Source organism: Eulemur rufifrons, chromosome 18 (genome assembly GCF_041146395.1).
Source record: "Eulemur rufifrons isolate Redbay chromosome 18, OSU_ERuf_1, whole genome shotgun sequence".
NCBI lineage: Eukaryota > Metazoa > Chordata > Mammalia > Primates > Lemuridae > Eulemur > Eulemur rufifrons.
Window position 1 is genome coordinate 29,246,289 of NC_091000.1, and position 20,711 is coordinate 29,266,999.

Here is a 20,711-nt window from a genome sequence, read left to right on the forward strand (position 1 = left end):
ACACAGTATTTTCTGATGCATTTGGCATGGAGTGTGAAAGAAAGAAAGGAGTCTAGAAGGACACCTGTTCTGTGAAAGGGCCATGTAAACAAGTGGCCCCCAAATGCCAAAGGAGCTGAGAAATCAAAGAATGAGGCAGACAAATCCATTTTGTCAGTGAAGGGTGATTCATTTGGGGAACTATGGACAGAAGCATGGTCTTGGGCAGCCACAGGCAGGTAGATCTCTGCATCACAGCCCTCCAGACCCAGGGCATACATCTCGGGGGAAAAGTATACGTGCCCTGGAAGGAATGTGTAGGGGGCTGAGAGAATGCTATGGGCATCACAGCCTATGATGTGTGCAACAATGTCAAGGGATGTTTTGGAGGAAAGGTGAAACTTACAGTAAATAGGTGTGTCTACACAAAGAGTGATACATCAACTAGACATCTTGGAGGCATTCCCAGACTCAGGGTTACTCAGGAGTCACATGGTGGACTAGCATCTAAAATAGAGTCACTCTTGTTGCCACACTATAGTTTGGAGCCCAAGCATCTGGCCAAATGGAGAAGATTGCAGGAGAAGCTGATTGGGATGCGAATCAAGAGTTTGGACAGGTTCCATTCAAGGTGTCTAGAGAGATCCAAAATGGCAATTTCATGTAAATTGCCTCAGCATCGAGTCTCAGAAGGGAGATACTGGATCAAAACACACAAAGAGTTTTTAAGTTAATGACATACAAGATTGCCAAATTGCTTTTCCAAAGGTTGGCCTCACCAGACACCAAAGTAAAGTGAGATTCCTAAAATAGTTGTTGAAATATCCCCAGAAGACAGCTTAGTGGTGAGTCCTGGCCTATGGGGGACTCTCCACCAGCCAAGCAGCCCAGGTAAGAAAGAATTAGTAGGTTTCCACAAGGCTCTTTGGTATAGGGAGATCTTACGTCATAAAGAGTAAAGGCAGATTTGACTTACATACAACATGTATGTGTCAGAGTCAGAAACAACAGCAGCCACAGCAAAGAATGGCAGTACCCATTTCTGTCATCAAATCAAACTTTCTTTAAGAAGCTCTCACCCTTGACAACTGCTTTTGCTTCTTGCTGTTAATGTGCATGGCATGTTCAAAAGGAATTTTACCTTAGACTTTTAAAATGGAAATCATAACATTTGAAAATCCAATTCCTCTTATACATATGTATTTTAATGGTTTGATAGAAGTTTTATGCAGAGAAGATTCAATATACAGGGTTTGATCCATATTATATTTTGTATTTTATGTTCATTGATTGGTTGATTGCATTGTTTTACCTTGATACCTGTTAAATTCTTCAGTATATATCCTTTATTCACAATAAGCTTCTAGATAACTATCCCTCTGACTGAAAAGGAGGGGTGGGGGCATCCTTCAAAATATATTCCACTTAATTACAAATGGGAAAAAAATCCTCAAAATATAGGAGTGGGTTCCCATTACCTTGCATGTAAAGGCTGACATTATTCTTCTTTATATCGATTCCCATGGAGTAACAACATACTGTGATATTTAGTTTCATATGTCCTGTCCTAAAGATATTTTCCTCTTCTCAGTCTTCTCTGTTTGTCTGAAGGGGAAGTACAGTGCTGTCATGCAGGAATGGGAGCTTTGGCTCCAGGCACTCTAGGATTAGAATCTCAGGTCTGCCACATGGGCAATTGTAACTGTGCTGAGCCACAATTTTCTCTTTAAAACTAGAGCCAGGTACAGTGGCTCACGCCTGTAAACCCAGCACTTTGGAAGGCTGAAGTAGGAAGATTGCTTGAGCCTGGAAGTTCAAAGCTGCGATGAGCTATGATCAAGCCAGTGCACTCTAGCCTGGGCGACAGAGCCAGACCCTATCTCAACAAAAAAAGAACAGAACAGAACAGAACAGAACTGGAGTAATTACATCTCCTCCCAGGACTGTTGGAAGATTCTAAAGGACATATATATCGGGCAAGTAGAAGAGGAAGAGAGACTCCAAGGAGGGGTCAGGACAAAAAGAGAATAGGAACAAACAAGTCTAAACATTTTAATGTCCAAAAACATTTAAAGAAAGTCAATATATTCATTTCTATTTATATGGTTGCCTCCTCCGTAGTAGGTCCTGAGCTGGATGCTCAGAGGAATAAGACAAAGACTGTAGAATCCAGTTTTAGAGACAGATGTGAATTGCGAAGGTAAAGTGTAATAAGTTTTAAAACACACATAGAATTTGGTGAGAGCAATGATTCTACACAGAAATGAATGAATATGGGGATGTTTGAACGAAGTGACTCTGCATCACATTTAGCCCAGATAACTTTACAAAGGACTAGGCTTGCAGAGATTGTCCAGGAAAGATGTCCTGCTCATGATTATGTTCTAAGCATCTGCTGTAGTATCTGGCCCATAGGAGGCATCAATAAATGTGTTTAATAATAAATAGTAATGAAGAGCTGCAATTTTTGAGCATTTAATGTATATGCAAGCAATATTTGTTCTAAGCACTTTACATAGACTGTCTTATTTCATTCTCAATGACCTTATATAAAGGTTATTCAATGACCTTTATATAAGGTCATTGTACAAATGTAAACGAGTGGAGTAACTTGCCTAAGGTTGTGCAGCCAGCAAATATAAGAGTGGGGATTTTATTACAGGAAGCTGACTCCAGGCTATGATCTTAAGGGCTATACTATGGCCTCGGTAGTCTCTTTGTCTTAGATATTCACCATCTTGTTCATTAACTTGACTCTGATTTGTAACTTCACTTCTTTTGCCCTTAATTCCTCTGTTCCCTTCAGCTCTCATCTGTCACTTTACCTCATTTTTGTTTTCATAGTCAGCTTTTCTTGCCAGTGATGGTGGGTTGCACTGCTTCCTTGGGGCCAGGTACTAGACATACAGGCAGGTTGTAAGAACGTTCAGAGTCCAACAACCACTGTAATTTCTGCTGCAGAGACTGTAGATGGAAATGGAAGTTTATGGAAAAGTTTTTATGGATAGTGTGCATGAAACGAATGATATTCATTTCTTTGCTCTTTGTTCCCTTACTCACTTCTCAAATTTCAGAACAATAGAATACTTTGCTAAAAATAACCTTTTTTTTCTTTTTTGCTCCTTTGAATTATCAAATGACTTCTCTTTATTTCAGTCTTTGATACAATTTTGACATTTAATTTGGGCTTTTTTGCTTTTATCATAAACTCTTCCAAACAACTTTGTGTCATAAAATGTTTTGAGAGGCTAGACATGGAAAATCAGCTTAGAAAAGCTCTTTTGGGACTTGAGCCAAAGCCAACAGAAACTCTTTGCCACAATACATCTGTTTTCTTTTTCTTCTAATTTTTTCACATAGTTGTTCATTTTTTGTTGTAAATCATTTCCCTTCGTTGAGTACATTTAAAAAACTGGCTGCTTTTCTTTTTCTGTTCTTTTTAAGATCATTTTGTCCTTTTACACCAGAAATCTGGAATGGGGGAGGTTATATATATCTGCAAGCCAAGACATTCCGAGTATTGCACATTGACTGACCATGACAGCTGTTAGACCCAAGCGTCTTTAAACTATATTTTGTCAAAATTACCAGAGGGGAGAAACTCAGGCCCTCTTCCTTCCCTTTCTATTTGCTTGTTTAGAAGGATGCTTAAATGAATAGTTTCCCTTTTACAGTGAGGCCATTCCCACAGTGCTGTAAACAGCAGTCTAGCGCAATTGAGGGAAGACAGCCTCAGGACTGCAAGGCACAGGTCTCAGAGTTTTAATCCCAGCTCTGTGCCTAATTTACTATTTAGGTCAAGGCTACAGCATGACTAATCACTGATTTTGTCATGCTTTACTATTGATACTAATTCCTAGACATCCATTGAGCTGTAATCACACAGTTGGTCACAGGACTACGGCATTCACATGTTTCCATTGACTGATTAACTACTTAGTAAGGACACTGGGAAGGAACAACGGAGAAAAAAACAACTTTCATTTATTCTTTCCCGTAAGCCAGGCCCTGTGTCAGTTTTCATATAAGTCACCTGGATGGAATTCTTGCCACAGTGCTGCAAATAACTAATGTGGAAGCTCAGAGTGGCCCTTCCTAGTCCGGTTTCTCTTCAGTAAAATGAAGGTGTTGAAATTGGTGATGTCTACAGACCTCTCCAACTCTAACCGTTGGATTGAGTGATTCTTTAACTGAGGTCATTTATATTTCTGTTCCTGTTATTGTTGCTGTTAGGCTTGACTCTGTTAGGGTCGTCATGTGGATCTGGAGAACTTACTTAGAATTTCCAGCTGATGAACCAGCCACTCCATACTCTTGACAGAAGAACGGGCTTCCTCTCTCTCTGGAAATCTTTTCCTCTTTGGATGTGTTAAGAATGAAACTGCAAGAAAGATGACACAAGTGTGGCCAGTCAGCTCATGCAGTTCCATCATGGAGAGCATTGGGATGACAAAAGTAAAGGACAGTTCCCCCTCACATCCATTATTATTATTTTTGTATTATCAATGATGGCGCTACTGAGAAGATCAATTTTACTTTAAAATTTTATGAGGTGGACTTCACATTGGCATCTCCAGGAAATCCTGTGTTTTTCCAGCAGGTTCACTTTCCCACTCCCCTTCGAATATTTCACACCTTCCCTCTTGCCCTGCCTTCCCCACACTCTGTAGTTTCCTACTCTTAGTCCATGACATCACAACAGATTTTAGTTAGGAAAGAAAGCCTTCAAAATCAAACTCCCCGTCTTCCCACCACCTGATCCAAAAATGAAACTACGTTTACATTGACGTATTCTTCCCTGTTGTTCTAATAGGGAAGAGGCCCTCCAGGCTCTCGGGGCCGAGTCTTCTGCTTTTGCTCAGAATCTTGCCCCCTCTTGCCTTCCCAAGAGCTTGGCTCTCACAGTTGTCCCTCCCTCTCCCGTATCAGTAAGCACTTCCCTTTAACCGGAGCATTCCCATCAGCTTGCAAACGTGCTCTTGCCTCACCTGAAAAGAACCTTTCCCGCTTCCCCAGATACTACTTCATTTCTTCTCTCTTTCATTAGCAGGAGTTTTCAAAACATCAGTTATAGAAGTTGTCACTGTCTTCTGTCCTCCACCCACTATGTTCTGGTTCCTGCCCGGACCACTCACTGAAACTTCTCTGGTCACCAGTGACCACTTTGCCAAATCCAATAGAAACATTTCTTTGCTCACCTTCCGCAACCTCTCAGTAACACGTGGCTGGGTGGACCACGGCCTTCTGCCTGACACACTCTCCTCTCATGGTTTCCTTGGTACTTACTCCTCTTTTGACTCCTAGGCCCAACGTGTAAATGTCAGAGTTCCTTCAGGATCTGCACCTAAGGGTTGCTGTGGTCCCTTTTCTTCATTTTACATTCTATTAAGGTGTTCTATCCCCGTTTTAGGTCTTTAAACTCATGATTCTTGAATTTATTTTCTCCAAACCCTAAGCTCACTGATCCGGTTGCCTAATTGGCATATCCGTGTTGATGGTTTATGGACATCACAAGGTTAGTATGTCAAACACTGAACTTTTGTCTCACGCTAGTCTTGTCTTTGTCCACTAGTAAATGGCACCACGCCCACTCAGGTACTCAGCTAGGATTCTTCTCGGTTCCTCCCTTTCCCTCACCACTCCCTGCCGCACCTCTAAGTATGAATCCACCAGCCAGTTCTGTTAATTCAGTCTTCCCAATAAATCTCAAACCTGCTCTTCTGTCCCTCTCTTTCCATTACCCACCTTAGCCCGGTCCATCAGCCCCTATCAAGAGGAACTCAGCAGTCTTCTAGCCCTCTAAGGGCTCCCCCCATCCAGGAGTCTCCATGCAGCAATTAAAATGGACTTTTTACAATGTAAATCCCCCGACTTCTTAAAATGATTGCCTGCCTTTCGTGATCTGCCCCGCCCTTTTCTTTAGTCTGGTACTTCTTCTTGTGACTTCCGCCTCAACCACGCTGGTTTTCTTTTAGATCCTCAAATGTGCCAGGTTTGGTCCCACTCCCTTTGGGGCTTTTGCACATGGCCTTCCCTGTGTCTGGAATGCCCTTTACCTCACCCTTCACAGGGCTGATGCCTCTTCCTTTGCTTTAAATGACACCTTCATAGAGCTGCTTTCCCTGACCCCCCTTCCTGGAGTAAATCTCCCTTCAACTATTGTATGTCACTCCTCTTGCTTGTTTCTCTTAGAGCATTTAACTACACCATGCAATTATTTTGTTTCTATACCTGTTTACTTGCTTTTTGCCCTTTCTGCCACTTAAATAGAGCTTATTGAAATCAGGGTTTAGAATTCTATATTCAATGCCTATCACAGTCTAGCTCATAAAAAACTTCTATTAGTATTTTAAATTAATTAACAGAAGTTGCCAGGGGGGTGGTGGGAAACAAAGTATGTGGGAGGGAAACCAAAAATTCTCACCATATTGGGTATATATAAAGTTTATCCTTTTTATAGGAACTCCAACTCCAATTTGACTAAATAAGACTTTGTGATCTGTAAGTTGATGCGTTTGCTCAAAAGCCATTATTCCAAAAACATAATTCTCATCCCCAAATCACACGTCAGACCAAACTTTCCAATCTGTAATACTTGCCAGCAACTATGCCACATTGATAAAGAGTGTATTTTATTGAAGTTTTCTGTAATTGGCGATTGTCTCTACTCTAGCCATTGCTTTGGGGTCAGGTTCTCAGTGAGTCTTTGGTTTTGAGAAGCCCAGTCCAGTTATTTGGGGATGAGCATGAATTCTATGTAGGACAATTGCCTGAAAATTAGACTTTTTGACTGATGAGCTCAATTTGCTGTTTGATGTTTATTAATGCTTTTGGGATCACAAATGCTTTTAGACACCAGACCATTTAGGACAAAGATGATTCCTTCCCTCGGTGAGAAAAGATAAAGATGGGCTAATTATAAACATATATTTTATCAGAGTAAATGTAGGAAAAGAATGCTTACTTCTAGATGGACTAACAGCTTCCCTTCATACTTTCTACATGGTTCTTTCCTGAATAATAGACATAAGTGTTATGAAAGTGAGGACTCTTAACTGTATTTCCCAAGACTTAGAAAGGGTTGGCATATAGTAGATTCTCAATCAATACATATTGGGGAGGGAGGACTGGAGGGAGGGAGGAAGGGGAAAGGCAAGCGAATTAAATGAATCAAAACAACCCCAGTAACAAAAATTATGACTAATTTAAATTTGATAATAGAATATTTACATCTATAGGACAGATTGTTTAGGCAAAAGAGCAACACATGCTCTCGTCTGAACTTTATGTCTAGAAATTTCCCTAATGTCTGGATGGAAATACAGTCTTGGTCATTTAAGACATTAACTTCACATTGAATTTCACCTATTCCAGAAAAACAATTAGTACAGATTTCTAAAATAAAATATAATAGAAAGGTCAATTAAAAGTAAAAAAGAAAACTAAATCAATTAAAAGGAGTGGAAAGAAAAATGTGACCAATGCACGAATATATTAATTACTGCTCTTGAATGCTGAGTTTGGTCAGAGTTTCGTAATAGGCACAAAAGAAAATATATTGGATTAAGTGAGGGTTTTGTTTGTTTTATAAAAGAACAAAGGCAATTTATCTTTAGAGATATATTTTTCCTTATAACAGATTTCAATATATTTATAACATTCATTGTGATTATTATTGCTATATATAAAAATAATGTCTCTAAACTATATTTTTGCAAAAAGCACATATATGTTCAAACAGGCATTTCTACACTGACTCTTTATATTAATAAAATTCAAAGGAGTGCATTAAAACGTAATGCAATAGAGGCACTCTGTAAAGCATGTAAAATGGAGATAATAAGGGTACCTGCAAAGTAGAAAGGCTAAAATTCACTACAGTAAAGTGCATGGGACAGTGACCTCCTCATAGCAAGCACAGAGTATTTAATAAATGTTAGCTATTACTGCTACAACTTATTACTACTTTTCTACTATCACATCTACTTCTTGGGCATTACATGAGGACCCTAAATGTATAATGATCTATAGTGGGAATTATTCCTGTGCTGGAAAAGCAAATTGGCAAGGACCCACTTCTAGATACTCATAGTAGGAAAATAGAAATATGTAATCATGCATATATATATGTATATACACACACATATATGTGTATGTGCATATCTATCTCTCTAGCTAGCTATAGATATGATCTTGGGAATTTTTAAAAATGTAAATTCAGATACAGCAATGTAACCAGACTGAAAGTGTAAAATCGAGGTCATTTTCAAATTTCAAGTCAATTCACCCTTAATTCTCAACTCTTAATTCACATCCTCAGATTTACTGGTGATGATAGTTGTCAGAGGGAGGACAGTCAAAGGACTCCATTAAGCTCCAGATCTCAAACTTTACCAATAAATCAATATTCTCAATCCTGACTACCCATTAGAATTGTCTGGGATGGTTTTTGTTTTCTGTTTTTTGTTGTTGTTTTTCTTGTATCAAACCTGCAGAGATTTGGGTTCAGTTGGCCTGGGATGGGGCTCTGACAATGGTGATGTTAAAAGCAACTCAGATGCTTCTAATAGGTGAGAATGATTTGGATAATTGAGGAAAAAATGGAAATGAAGATTTTTAAAAATATTAATGGATAGTAACTGTAATACCTCAATTCTCACACTAATCAGTGTTCATAATTGGCTAAATAATTTCTTGAACTTTACCTAAATTAGGTGTGTTATGTAAGTTTTTTAATGGCAAATCAGATAGTGTATAATTTAAATAGTTACAAAATATCCAGATGAAAAAAAGGATGGCCTATGAATACATAGATGCAAATTGAGTTAGAAATATTTTCATTTAACATTAGTAAGATGAATACTAATAAAAATAAGCAAAATGCAAAATATTATGAAGCCTAGCTAAATATTAAGCAGGAAATAAATATAAACCTATCATAAAGACAAATTTTAAAAAAGGAACTCAGGCTGTATGCCTAAAATATACATAGATCATTTACATTTAACAGGAGTGTGTGTCAATGTATGTACATACACATGGACATGTGTATTCATGTGAACAGTGTAGTTGACAGAATAACTCTGTAGGCTAGCCAATGATCTAGAGAGCCTATTTCAACTCTTTCTTTATTTGGCATGGCTACAGTAAATTGAATAATCTTTAGAACCAGGTGTTACAAAAAGAAAAAGAAAATCTCATTTTTGGATGTATAGACAAAAAAAGACAGAAACTGTATCGATTGCACAGCCCATCTATTCACCCAGGACAGAAGTCTCTCGCAGGTCAAGGCCTACTTGGATGACTGTATCTTACAGAAAATCCAATGCTCAGGTTCTACCATGGTTCAGGTTCCCAACTTTTATATCTGGTGGAGATTTTGAGGAGTCAAGTGGTGTCTCAAGGTATCATTGTGTCAGGAGAGATATGGCTTCAAGCACAGCTGTCTCAGTGTGTGCCTGGGCTCAGCTATGTTCCGTGTCCATTGCCTTGCACCTTCTGCTCCTTGGGACATAACCAGCTTCTCCCTTTTCCTATTGCATCAGAGGGGAGAATGTAACTTGACTTGTTAAATCTTTCTAGGACTCAGGAAGAGAAAATGTGATCTAACCACTAATGGGATCTACTTACATTGTATTAGGGCTGGATATATGTTTAATGAATCAGAAACAGGGCTGGTTCTGTTGACTAAGTCAAAGTAACTTTTTAATTCCTGCCACATTGTGGATTCAAATAATAGAGCCTTTGACCCTATTTTTCCAGGGAGGAAAAATGTCTGCAGGAGAAACATTCCTTATACAGATTAAGGCTTCTTCAACATTTTTTATCTCATCCACTAAAAATAATTCACAAAAATAATTATTGCTTGCTTAATTTGAAAAACATTCAGTACATCATGAAAAGAATTTTAATTGCATTCTTTGGAAAAGAGGATAAGCAGATGAGTATGATCACATAACAGGAATCAACTATTCTTAAAGCATAGATTGGACCATCTTTATGAAACCAGGCTGTTTCTGGGAGTATTTGGGAATTATATACAACAACTTTGGTAATTATCAGCAATATGTCTCACAGAAGAAGTTGTTAAGGGTATAATTCAAGGGGAAAAAAAATCATCATTTGTGATGAGATGACTGTACTCTCTTCCCTTTGCCAAATTGCCATTGAATATTAGCCAAACTTTGGAACACTCTCAGATACGAAGCCCACCAAATGACCCTGCTGGACCCATCTTGTGGGTCCTATGTTCCTCTCAAGGCAACTTTATTGTCTATACCAAGAGAACTATACAGTCTGCGAGAGGTTTAAGGAATCAATAAGTAACACCCTCTTTCCACTCCCAAGATTAGAGCAAATTGAGAGAGAGACAGGATTCAGACTGATGGAGGCAATATATTAACCTTTTTATGATAAAAGTTCTTTGGAGACTATGACGGTATTTATTATGGTAAGTAATGCTGGTTTGTCTAACTCTAACTAATACTAAAATCTCAGTGACTTAACAAAAGTTCATTTCTTGTTCATACGACGTCCAATAAGGATGTTCTTGATTAGCAGGTGGTCTTCAACCTGATCATTCGATGGACCTTCTGTAATGTGGCTCCATCCTCCCTAGAGCTTCAAAGTCTTCTGCTGGATTCTCTACATCTGTCAACAGACTGCAGAAGAGAGAGTGTGAAAGATTACATATGGGAGGTTTTGTGTGCCAGGTCTGGAAGTGGTGTGTATAAGTTCAACTCACATTCCATTGCCTAGAACCCAGTCACACAGCCTACCCTAACTGTGAAGCAGGTTTGGAAAGTTGGGAAATTTAGTCTGTCTCTATATACATGAGGTAGAGGAAATGGATTTTGGTGAAAACATAGCTGTCTTGGCCAAAATAACTAGATCTTATCCAAGTGGGTTTACTAATATTTCCTCCCTAACTTAGGCAGAATTACCCCTGAAAAACAATAGACCTTTCCTACAAGGGTAGAACCTGCCTCACTAAGCTTATAGCATAGCTGAGAGAGAGGCTCAGAATGCACCCTTGCTGCAGGCAGGCAGATTGCAAGGGGTGGGGAGGAAAGGGCTGATTGAACATGACTAATTCTTTCTTCCAATCTCGTTAATCGTAGGAAGGCGGAAGACAGAATCCAGAAATGCTACTCTAGGAAAGTCATCTCCTTGGAAATATGAGGAGTTCCAGGGGATAAGGGTTTTTCCCAGTAGTTGAATAAAAACCTTTGAACCAATGATGTGTCAGCCTTCAATTTCTTCTTCAAAACCATATATTGGTTGGTGATATCCCTACAATATCTTCTCATGCCTTTGCTTAATTTTAGGATGCATTGTAATAATTGTCTTATTTGAATTACTAATAAAAATTAGCCTTGATTCATCTTTGAGATTCTCTAGCTATGTCTAGTTGTTTTTCTTTTGAAATACTATCTGGACAACTTTGCCAGATATAGAGTGTGTATGGGTGTATATGTGTGTGTATAAATACATGAATATATATACACATATATTTAATTTTTTGAAAATTTTTGTGGAATAAAAGTAGATATAGGATGACTGGTCCCCCCTATAGCCTGAATGTGAGTAAAGTTAGTTTCAGATCATTAATGGTATGATACCCTGGACCTAGAATATGAACTAATTACGGCTTAAAAAAAAAAAAAAGCAAACCTCAGGTAAGCAGTGTGTTGAATGTGTTACACTTGTTAGGGAGAATTTATAACATGTTTTTATTTTTCTCAGTAACTGCCCCTGGACAAAAGCTTTAGCAGGTTCTCATAGCTTTTCACTCTCAGATGATAAAAAATTCTTTTTTCTTTTTTTATAGCCACAAAAAAATGTCCAACTCAGGCTGAGCACCAGCACTTATACCTGTAATCCCAATGCTTTGGGAGGCCAAGTCAGGAGGATCACTTGAGGCCAGGAGTTCAAGACCAGCCTGGGCAACATAGCAAGACTTCATCTCTACAAAAATTTTTTAAAGGTTAGCCAGGTGTGGTGGTGTGCACCTGTAGTTTCAGCTACTCAGAAGGTGGAGGCAGGAAGATTGCTTGAGCCCAAGAGTTTGAGATTGCAGTGATCTATGACAACAGACTGAGACCCTATCTCAAAAAAAAAAAAAAAGAAAAAAAATCCAACCCAGTCTGTTTTCAAATCTTTGGTTTTCTTTCTTCTTCCATCTCAATCCAACTCACTTTAGACTAAGAATTTGCAGAAGGGAAGGGAGGCTTGGTGAGTTTCTTCTCTCTTCCTTGCTAGCTGCTGCTCTGCTCCACCATCTGTCCTACCCCTTTGCTGCCCAGAATAAGGGCCCCAGGGAATAAGGAGATGAGAGGAACAGAGCTATTGTGGTTGCAGTCTGCCATAGCACCATCTGTGTACAGGTACCCAAGCGGTGGCTCGCTCTCCAGGGGCACTATGGTTGGTTCTTTGAGGACCCCATCACTGAGGCTCCTCTTCCTGCATTTTCCTCCTGCAGAGCTGATTCAACCAGCCTGGGGCTTTATTCTGTCTCCTCAGCACCTGGATTTCAGTGGTCCACCCAGAGAGCCTCTCTCTGTTGAAGTCACTTTCCGTTGGGGATCGAGTAGGGAACAAAGATGAACAGAAGGTTTAACTTAATGGAGCTCACAATTTAGTACTTGGAGACAAACATTCATGTACTCAAGTAAATATTCCCTAGTGTCTGAAACTATCCCTGAAAATTTTTAAATTTTTTTTTTTTTGGTTTCATGAATCATCTAAAAAAATACGTATAAGCATATTCAGTATTAGCTGAGTGATTGAGCATCATGCAAAAGTGTCCTGGATACTTTTGGGATACAGGATTTCACGGCCCTCACTTTGGATCGATACTTCTGATTGCCTTGGTGCTGTTCAGTCTCATGTAGTTGTCCTGGCCTAATGACTAAAGAATAAGATGGGCGTAATACATATATAATGAATTATCACTAAATAGAGGTCAAATAAAATCACAGCATCATTTAATAAAGTTTTGCAATGGTTCTAATAGGGAAAAATGGTAGGAAAATTGAGTCTTTATGTCACAAAATATTATATTCAAAAGGACTGGCATATTGGCAATTGGTACCATATCCCTGTCACAAGGCAGCATTTTTGTTTCAGCAAAACAAAATCATCAGATGATAACCACTTCTTCCTTTCAGTTGCTAAGAGATAAAACCTTAGATGTTTTTCACTCCTTGCTTTCTTTCATACTCATATTCAATGTCTCAGCAAATACACTAAATTCTGACCACTTCTCACCATCTCTAACACTCCCACCACGGTCTGAGCTCCCACCATCTGCCACCTGGCTTATTAGATAGTAGCTTCCTCCCTGGTCCTTTGTTGCACCGTGGCCTCCTTTACACAGCTGCCCAAATAACCCTGATGAAACACAAGTCAGGAGGAGTCAATCCTTTGCTCAGTCTTCTCCAGTGGCTTCCATCTCACTCAGGGTAAAAGCCAAAGTGTTTAGAATGGCCTCCGTGGTGCTTCATGAACTGGCTCCCCACTCAACATCCCTACACCCCCTCCCCAGGTGTCACTTTGGCATCATCTCTGCTTACTTCCCTCCAGCCACGTGGGTCTGCTCGCTGTTCCTTGGAGATGCCACGTTTGCTCTCACTCCAAGGCCTCTGCTGGAAAGCTGTCCTTCAACTTATCCTCATGACTCACCCCCTCACCTCCTTTAAGGCTTTGTTCAAATCTTTGTGTCTCTGATTCCTCTGTGAAAAATGGACACTTCCTCTTATATGCCCTATTTCCTTTCCTACTCTTTTTCCCCAGATGATCTCCATTGAACACATTGCTACTGGAATGTAAATTCTGAGAGATCAGGGATTTTCATCTACGTTCTTTATTTCTGTGACTCCAGCACCTGGATTAGTCCTGGAATATAGTACACATTCATTGAACAATTCTGAAAGGAATGAATGAATCAGGTATATTATATTATTTTGTATATTTGATTTACAACTAAGTTTTGTTTTTATTATTGTATGAGAAATGTAAGGTTAAACCTAGTTTTATGGTTGAATATATTTAATAGTATTGTAAAAGTAATTTAAGTCAACACTGGGAGCTATAAGAATGTTTTTCTTTAAAAGAGGTTTACATATTTATTGCTCTTTACTCTTTGAAATACACTATTCTAGCTAGGTCGATTGTAATTTGGAAGAATCAGAAAATTGCAAGAATGTTAGAATTAGGAGGAAACTTAAATATTATCTAATTTAACATTTTACCTTAGAGCAATTCCTGGCATTATGGGAGATATTTTTTAAAAATTATTATTCTGTGGCTTCTGGTTTGCCAAGTTTTTTGGATCTTATGAGCAAGGAAATGATGTTCTTAATCTTTAACATTTGTATTTACAAATAATTTGAAATTCCCTGAAGAAAGCAAATGTGTTCCCATGGTAAAATAAAATTGTTCACAGAAAATATCTTTAATATACCAACTTCAAATTTCATTCAGATGGAAAAGCTATTCTAATTCATTTAACAGATAGCTATTGCTGGGAAATATTTAATTCTTGGAAAAATTCATGATGTAAGTCTGCCATGTGTTCTTTTACAAACCTTTCATTGATGTCCAAAGAAAATGTGGAGTTTAGTAACAGAGATAACATTGCCATTTACTCAATTTTAACAAGGACTTTTACATAATCTGTTAATCCTTCTCAAGAAATTTGGGAGATTCTGCTGTGAATCATTAGAAATATATGAAGGTTTGAGCTGTGAAATTTTACTAGGGAATTGTATTATGCCACAGGGATTTGTCAGTGGGTGAGACATTGCCACGATGTAATTCACTTCAAAATTCAGACATAAGTCCCTGGAGGGTGGATTTAACACCCACACTGTGGAATTTTGTCCAGTCATATTAAAAACCATGAGCATTCATTTTCAAATAGTGTTAGGAGAAATATTCCACTGTGTTGAAAAAACTGAATACGGAGTAATGGAATATTAATTTGGCCTATGACATGACTTTGTTATTTTGTTACATGAATTTGTAATACATCGCAAATCACAAAGTGCCGTCCATTTATTTATTTTCACAAAAAAAGGTAAAATTTATTCATAGGAAGCATTGCCCTCAATTTCATTGTAGTGGATAATGGCTCTCACTGTGAATTATGTAATGAGATCTCAAGCTCTCTATTTACCTTCATTCTTAGGCATTTACTCTTAATTTTTCATGCCCTAGAGGATGTTTGAGACATACTGTCCACTTCTAGAGGATAAAAATGGAGACGTGCAACCTATTTTTTGTTAGATAAACTAGATTTCATGCTTCACATATATCTAACATCTTACAATGAGAAGAATATTAAATTAGCCCATGAAAACAATTACAGGCAATGTTTATGAATAACCAAAAGCATATTCCCAGGAATCATTCACAACATCTTAATTATACACTTTGCTTGCAAAATACATAATTTTGTTTTTCTTCCCCTGTCTCAAGCTGAGAAAGGTTTTTAATTCTTTCAAGTGCTGGGAATATATATAGTCATTAAAGTTGCTAAAGCACTTTCTGGAGAAGTTGGTGGGGAAGGGAGACTGGTACAGTATTAGGGCTGAGTTTTGTTCTCTCAAAATTCACATATTAAAGTCCTAACCCTAGTGCCTCAGAATGTGACTGTATTTAGAGAAAGGGTCTTTGAAGAGGTAATTAAGTTAAAATGAGGTCATTAGGGTGTGTCCTAATCCAATATGACTGATGTCCTTGTGTTATAAAAAGAGGCCGTTTGGCCACAGGTAAGAGGGAGACCATGGGAAGACACAGGGAGACGAAGGCCATCTGCAAGCCAAGGAGTGAGGTCTCAGAAAAAACCAATCCTGCTCACACCTTGATCTTGGACTTCTAGTCTCCAGAACTGTAATAAAATTATTAATAATTTCTATTCTCTAAAGACACCTAGTTATGGTAATTTATTATGGAAGCCCTTGTCAACAAATACACACGGCAAAAAAATGATGGTAAAAATCTTCAGCTGAGCATTGACCTTTCCAAATAGAAAGAGGATAGTGAGTGGTTCAGAATGGTCCAGAGCAGGAGATGCCTTCGTTAGCTTACTCCTTTCTGCCCGTGGACGCTGCCGAGGAAGCATCGTTAAAGTCTCTCTTCTCATTGCCGTCACGTCTAAGTCAGAGTCTCCTAAAGAATCTGAACAGCTGCGGAGACTATTCATCGGAGAGTTGAGCTGTGAAAGGACCGATGAGAGTCCGAGGAGCCATTCTGAGCAACGGGGAACGCTCACAGACTGTGTGGCGATGGCAGATCCAAACACCGAGCGCTCCAGTGGCTTTGGGTTTGTCGCATATGCCACCGTGGAGGCGGTGGATGCAGCAATGGATGCAAAGCCACACGAAGAGTCGTGGAACCAAAGAGAGCTGTCTCCATAGAAGATTCTGAAACACCAGGTGCCCACTTAACTGTGAAAAAGATCTTTGTTGGTGGCATTAAAGGAGACACTGAAGAACATCACCTAAGAGACTATTTTGAACAGTATGGGAAAATTGAAGTGACTGAAATCATGACTGACTGAGGCAGTGGCAAGAAGAGGGGCTTTGCTTTTGTAACCTTTGATAAAAGTGATTCTGTGGATAAGATTGTCATTCAGAAATACCATACTGTGAATGGGCACAACTGTGAAGTAAGGAAAGCCCTGTCGAAGCAAGAGATGGCTAGCGCTTCATCCAGCCAAAGAGGTCGAAGTGGTTCTGGAAACGGTGGTGGTGGTCATGGAGGTGGTTTTGGCCATGAAGGAAACTTCAGTGGTGGAGGTGGCTTTGGTGGCAGCCGTAGTGGTGGTGGATATGGTGGCAGTGGGGAAGGCTACAATGAATTTGGTAATGATGGTGGTTATGGAGGAGGCAGCCCTGGTTACTCTGGAGGAAGCAGAGACTATGGAAGTGGTGGACAGGGCTATGGAAACCAGGGCAGTGGCTACGGCGGGAGTGGCAGCCATGACAGCTATAACAATGGAGGAGGCGGAGGCGGCTTTGGCAGTAGCAGTGGAAGCAATTTTGGAGATGGTGGAAGCTACAATGATTTTGGCAATTACAACAATCAGTCTTCAAATTTTGGAGCCATGAAGGGAGGAGATTTTGGAGGCAGAAGCTCTGGACCCTATGGTGATGGAGGCCAACACTTTGCCAAACCATGAAACCAAGATGGCTATGGTGCTTCCAGTAGCAGCAGTAACTATGGCAGTGGCAGAAGGTTTTAATTACTCCCAGGAAACAAAGCTTAGCAGGGAAGGAGAGCCAGAGAAGTGACAGGGAAACTACAGGTTACAACAGATTTGTGAACTCAGCCAAGCATAGTGGTGGCAGGGCCTAGCTGCTACAAAGAATACATGTTTTAGGCAATACTCAGTGTATGGGCAAAAAACTCAGGGACTGTATTTGTGACTATATAACAGGTTATTTTCCTTTCTGTTCTATGGAAAGTGTAAAGGGTTTTAATGTAGATTTTCTTTTTTGCATCCATGCTGTTGATTGCTTAATGTAATAGTCTTAGTCTGATCGTGACGCTGGGGAAAAAAAAAACAAAAAAAAGAATGGTCCAGAGCATGGGTCCCCAACCTGTGGTGAGTTGTATAACTATTTCATTACATATTAGAATGTAATGATAATAGAAATAAAGTGCACAATAAATGTAATGCACTTGAATCATCCTGAAATCATCCCTGCCCCTAGCCCCAGTCTATGGAAAAATTTTCTTCCATGAAAATGGTCCCTGGTGCCAAAAAGGTTGGGGACTGCTGGTCCAGAGGATACAGGGTCTCCATTACCTATTTTTCTATTTGCTTACCAACTGGATTGTGCGATCACGTAGAGCAGGGATGATGTCTAACCTGTCTTTGAGACCCCTTCTGGTAGGTGCTTTTGCATGCTTAAGGGCCAGATTAATAGTTAATGAGGGGAGGTGTGGCAATGATCACACATCATGGTATAAGGTATGGTTAAGAGAGCAGGCTCTGCAGTCAGTTTGCTGAAGCTGAACTCCAGACTTGCCATTTATTAGTTATTTGCTTTGGGATAAGCTTCTTCATCTCTCTGTGCTTCAGTTTTCCCATGTGTAAAACAGATAATCATTATACCTATCTCATCAGTTTGCTATAAGTATTAAATGAGTACATACACGTAAAAGCACTTAGAATAGTTCCAGGCACATATAAGGCACTCAGTAAGTCTTTGCTTTTAAATGAGTCATTTCATGAATTCCCGAGAGTATGCAACAGGAGCAGCTCTGCCTTAATGGTTGACAGAAAGCCAAAAGACTCCGTGTCCCGTTGATAGGGCTATCAGTTCTTTGGCCAAATTCCAACATGTGTTCTTCCCACATAAGTAGCCACATCCTCCCCGCTCTGGGGAAAGGAACTGGCTTATATAAAGCTACACAGGAACCCCACAGGCCTGCATAATAAAGAGAGGTCGTTCTGTCCTTCCTAAGCTTGCCTGTGTGGCACAATGCTATCAAGTTAGTGGAGTTGTCATCAAGTAGTAAACGAGGAAGAGGAGACGAGACCGGAAGAGGAAGAGGTTCTTACCTTCTATTGGGTAATGGCTGTGTTTAGATCAGTGAGCTAAATACTGGGGGGGTTGGTCAAGAGTTGAGAAGAATCAGAGAACACATTCACAAACAAATGGTGGCCAAAATCTATGCAGTGGCTGACAGCCTTGCAATCCTGGTGTGTATCTAGAGAGAAAGAATATACCCCCATACAACAGATCTAAAAACTTAAGTAGCTGTTCTTAAAATGCAGACCATTGACTTGAGTGCGAAGAGGATATAAATTAACAGCTGAATTCAATTTTAAGAAAGCTTTCCATGGGAAGGTGAGTTCTCAGTCAGGTTTGAAAGATGAAAGAATATAAATTGGTAGAGTTGAAGGAAAAGAGAGAAACCATTATTCAACGACAATGTGTGTTTCAGATGCAGTATCTCATTTAGTTTTATCAGTAACCTTGATGTGGGTGGAGGTAACTACCTCCATGCCTAGCTCATAGTGACAGGAGATAGGAACTGTGCGCCTAAAATAAATGCTAGGTGATGTCATCCTTCATCACTCTCAGATATTTTACCATTACTTCGTCTTCATAAATATACTTCTTTTGTCTAAACTATTGTTCCATGGATATGAAGATTACAGTATGCATTCTACTTAATTAAAAATATTTGAGCATATACTATAGATGATTTAAAAAGGGGAACCAACCTATCAAGGTGCAGCATTTCTAACCCTAGAGCCTGGAGAGAGTGGCAATCCCTGTGCTGAATATTTAAGGATGCTTTCAGCTGCAAGTAACAGAATTTCTGACTAAAAATTGCTTGAAAACCAATGGACTTAGGATCTCACATAACAAGACGTATAGAGGTCGACAGATCTGATGTTGGCTGGGTCCACAGAGCAATACTGTCCTCAAGCACTCAGATGCTTCCCATCTCTTTGCTCTTCCACCTTCAGGTGTCATCTATGTTTGCCCTCATGGTCATAGACAGCTGCAGAAGTTTCAGGTATCACATGCAAAAACAACAATATCCCCCTTACAAATGTGGGTGTGTGTCACATCTTCAAATCCCTTTTTAGATAGCAAGAAAAATTGTTTCTAGAATGGCCATTCAAACTGCTGCCCCCAAGAAGAATTCAGATCCCATTGGCTTGGGTTGAGTCATACAACCATGTCTAAATTCAGTCACTGGGAAAGAGTGGAATTATGATTGGCTTAGCCACGAATGGTTCACAGTACATAAAAGGTTGAACCTCAGAACAACTCGAGGGCTCTGCCAGTAAGGGGGAATTAATTGGGAAGGAAGTGGCAACAAATGGTGTTTGTCTCAGTGAATTCGCTATAGACTAAGGCAAATTTTACGTTAGACTAGGAACTTTATGTTCCTTTTTTCTAGTCCATTTGGGGTTGACTTCATATTTTAGCTTTCAGAGGGAATGCTATTTCTCCTATTCTTGGGCCTGACCTGCTTTTGTTGCCTATTCCTGTATTGATTGCATAGATCTTGGTTTTATTGACATGTTAGAAAACTCTTAAAAAGTTTACATAGTCACAACATATTGCCATCTCCTATTTGCAGTGTGCATTATAGTATAAAGAGGGCTTCTACATATAGTTTCACTGTTGCTCAAAAATACTGTTGTGAAAAGACCAAGGCTCAGGTAAGTCAAAAAGCATCTTGTCCAGAGTCAAACAGCTTTTAGGTTAATTGCATTTGCTCTGTGGCTCACATGTTCTGACCCTTTACCCAGGGTTCTTTCTATTATCCCCTCCTAATGCTCAGAGCTCTATACATATTTGGTAAATAAATGGATTAACATTTATAATCTGGAGAAGTGGGCATATCCTTTCTGTATCTTTTTTTCAGGAGAGGTTGAGAAAATATAAAGCACTATGACAATCCAGCCACTAGAGGTCACTATTGCTTCACAAAAGAAGAACGTGTTATTCTTTCAGAAAGACCAAGAGCCTAATCCTCTTTCAAAATTCCAAGAAAAATGACGATGGTGGTTGTTATTATAACATTTACTGACTTCCCAAGGCTTTAGGAATTAGAACGATAGAAAGCTGATCCTTAGTGTATTTAACATGAACACTTACCAAACATGCTGATGAACTGACATAGCCAAACGTTTCTGTGACGTTTCTGCTTATTTATCATTGCCATTCCTTTTTACAATGTAAAGATGGTGGAAT

At 39.3% G+C, this 20,711-nt stretch overlaps 1 pseudogene; it reads left to right on the forward strand.

Annotated features, from left to right (window-relative positions):
- Positions 1-838: 838 nt before the first annotated feature.
- On the forward strand, positions 839-17,227 carry LOC138398775 (heterogeneous nuclear ribonucleoprotein A1-like; annotated as a pseudogene).
- The last annotated feature ends 3,484 nt before the right edge of the window (positions 17,228-20,711 follow it).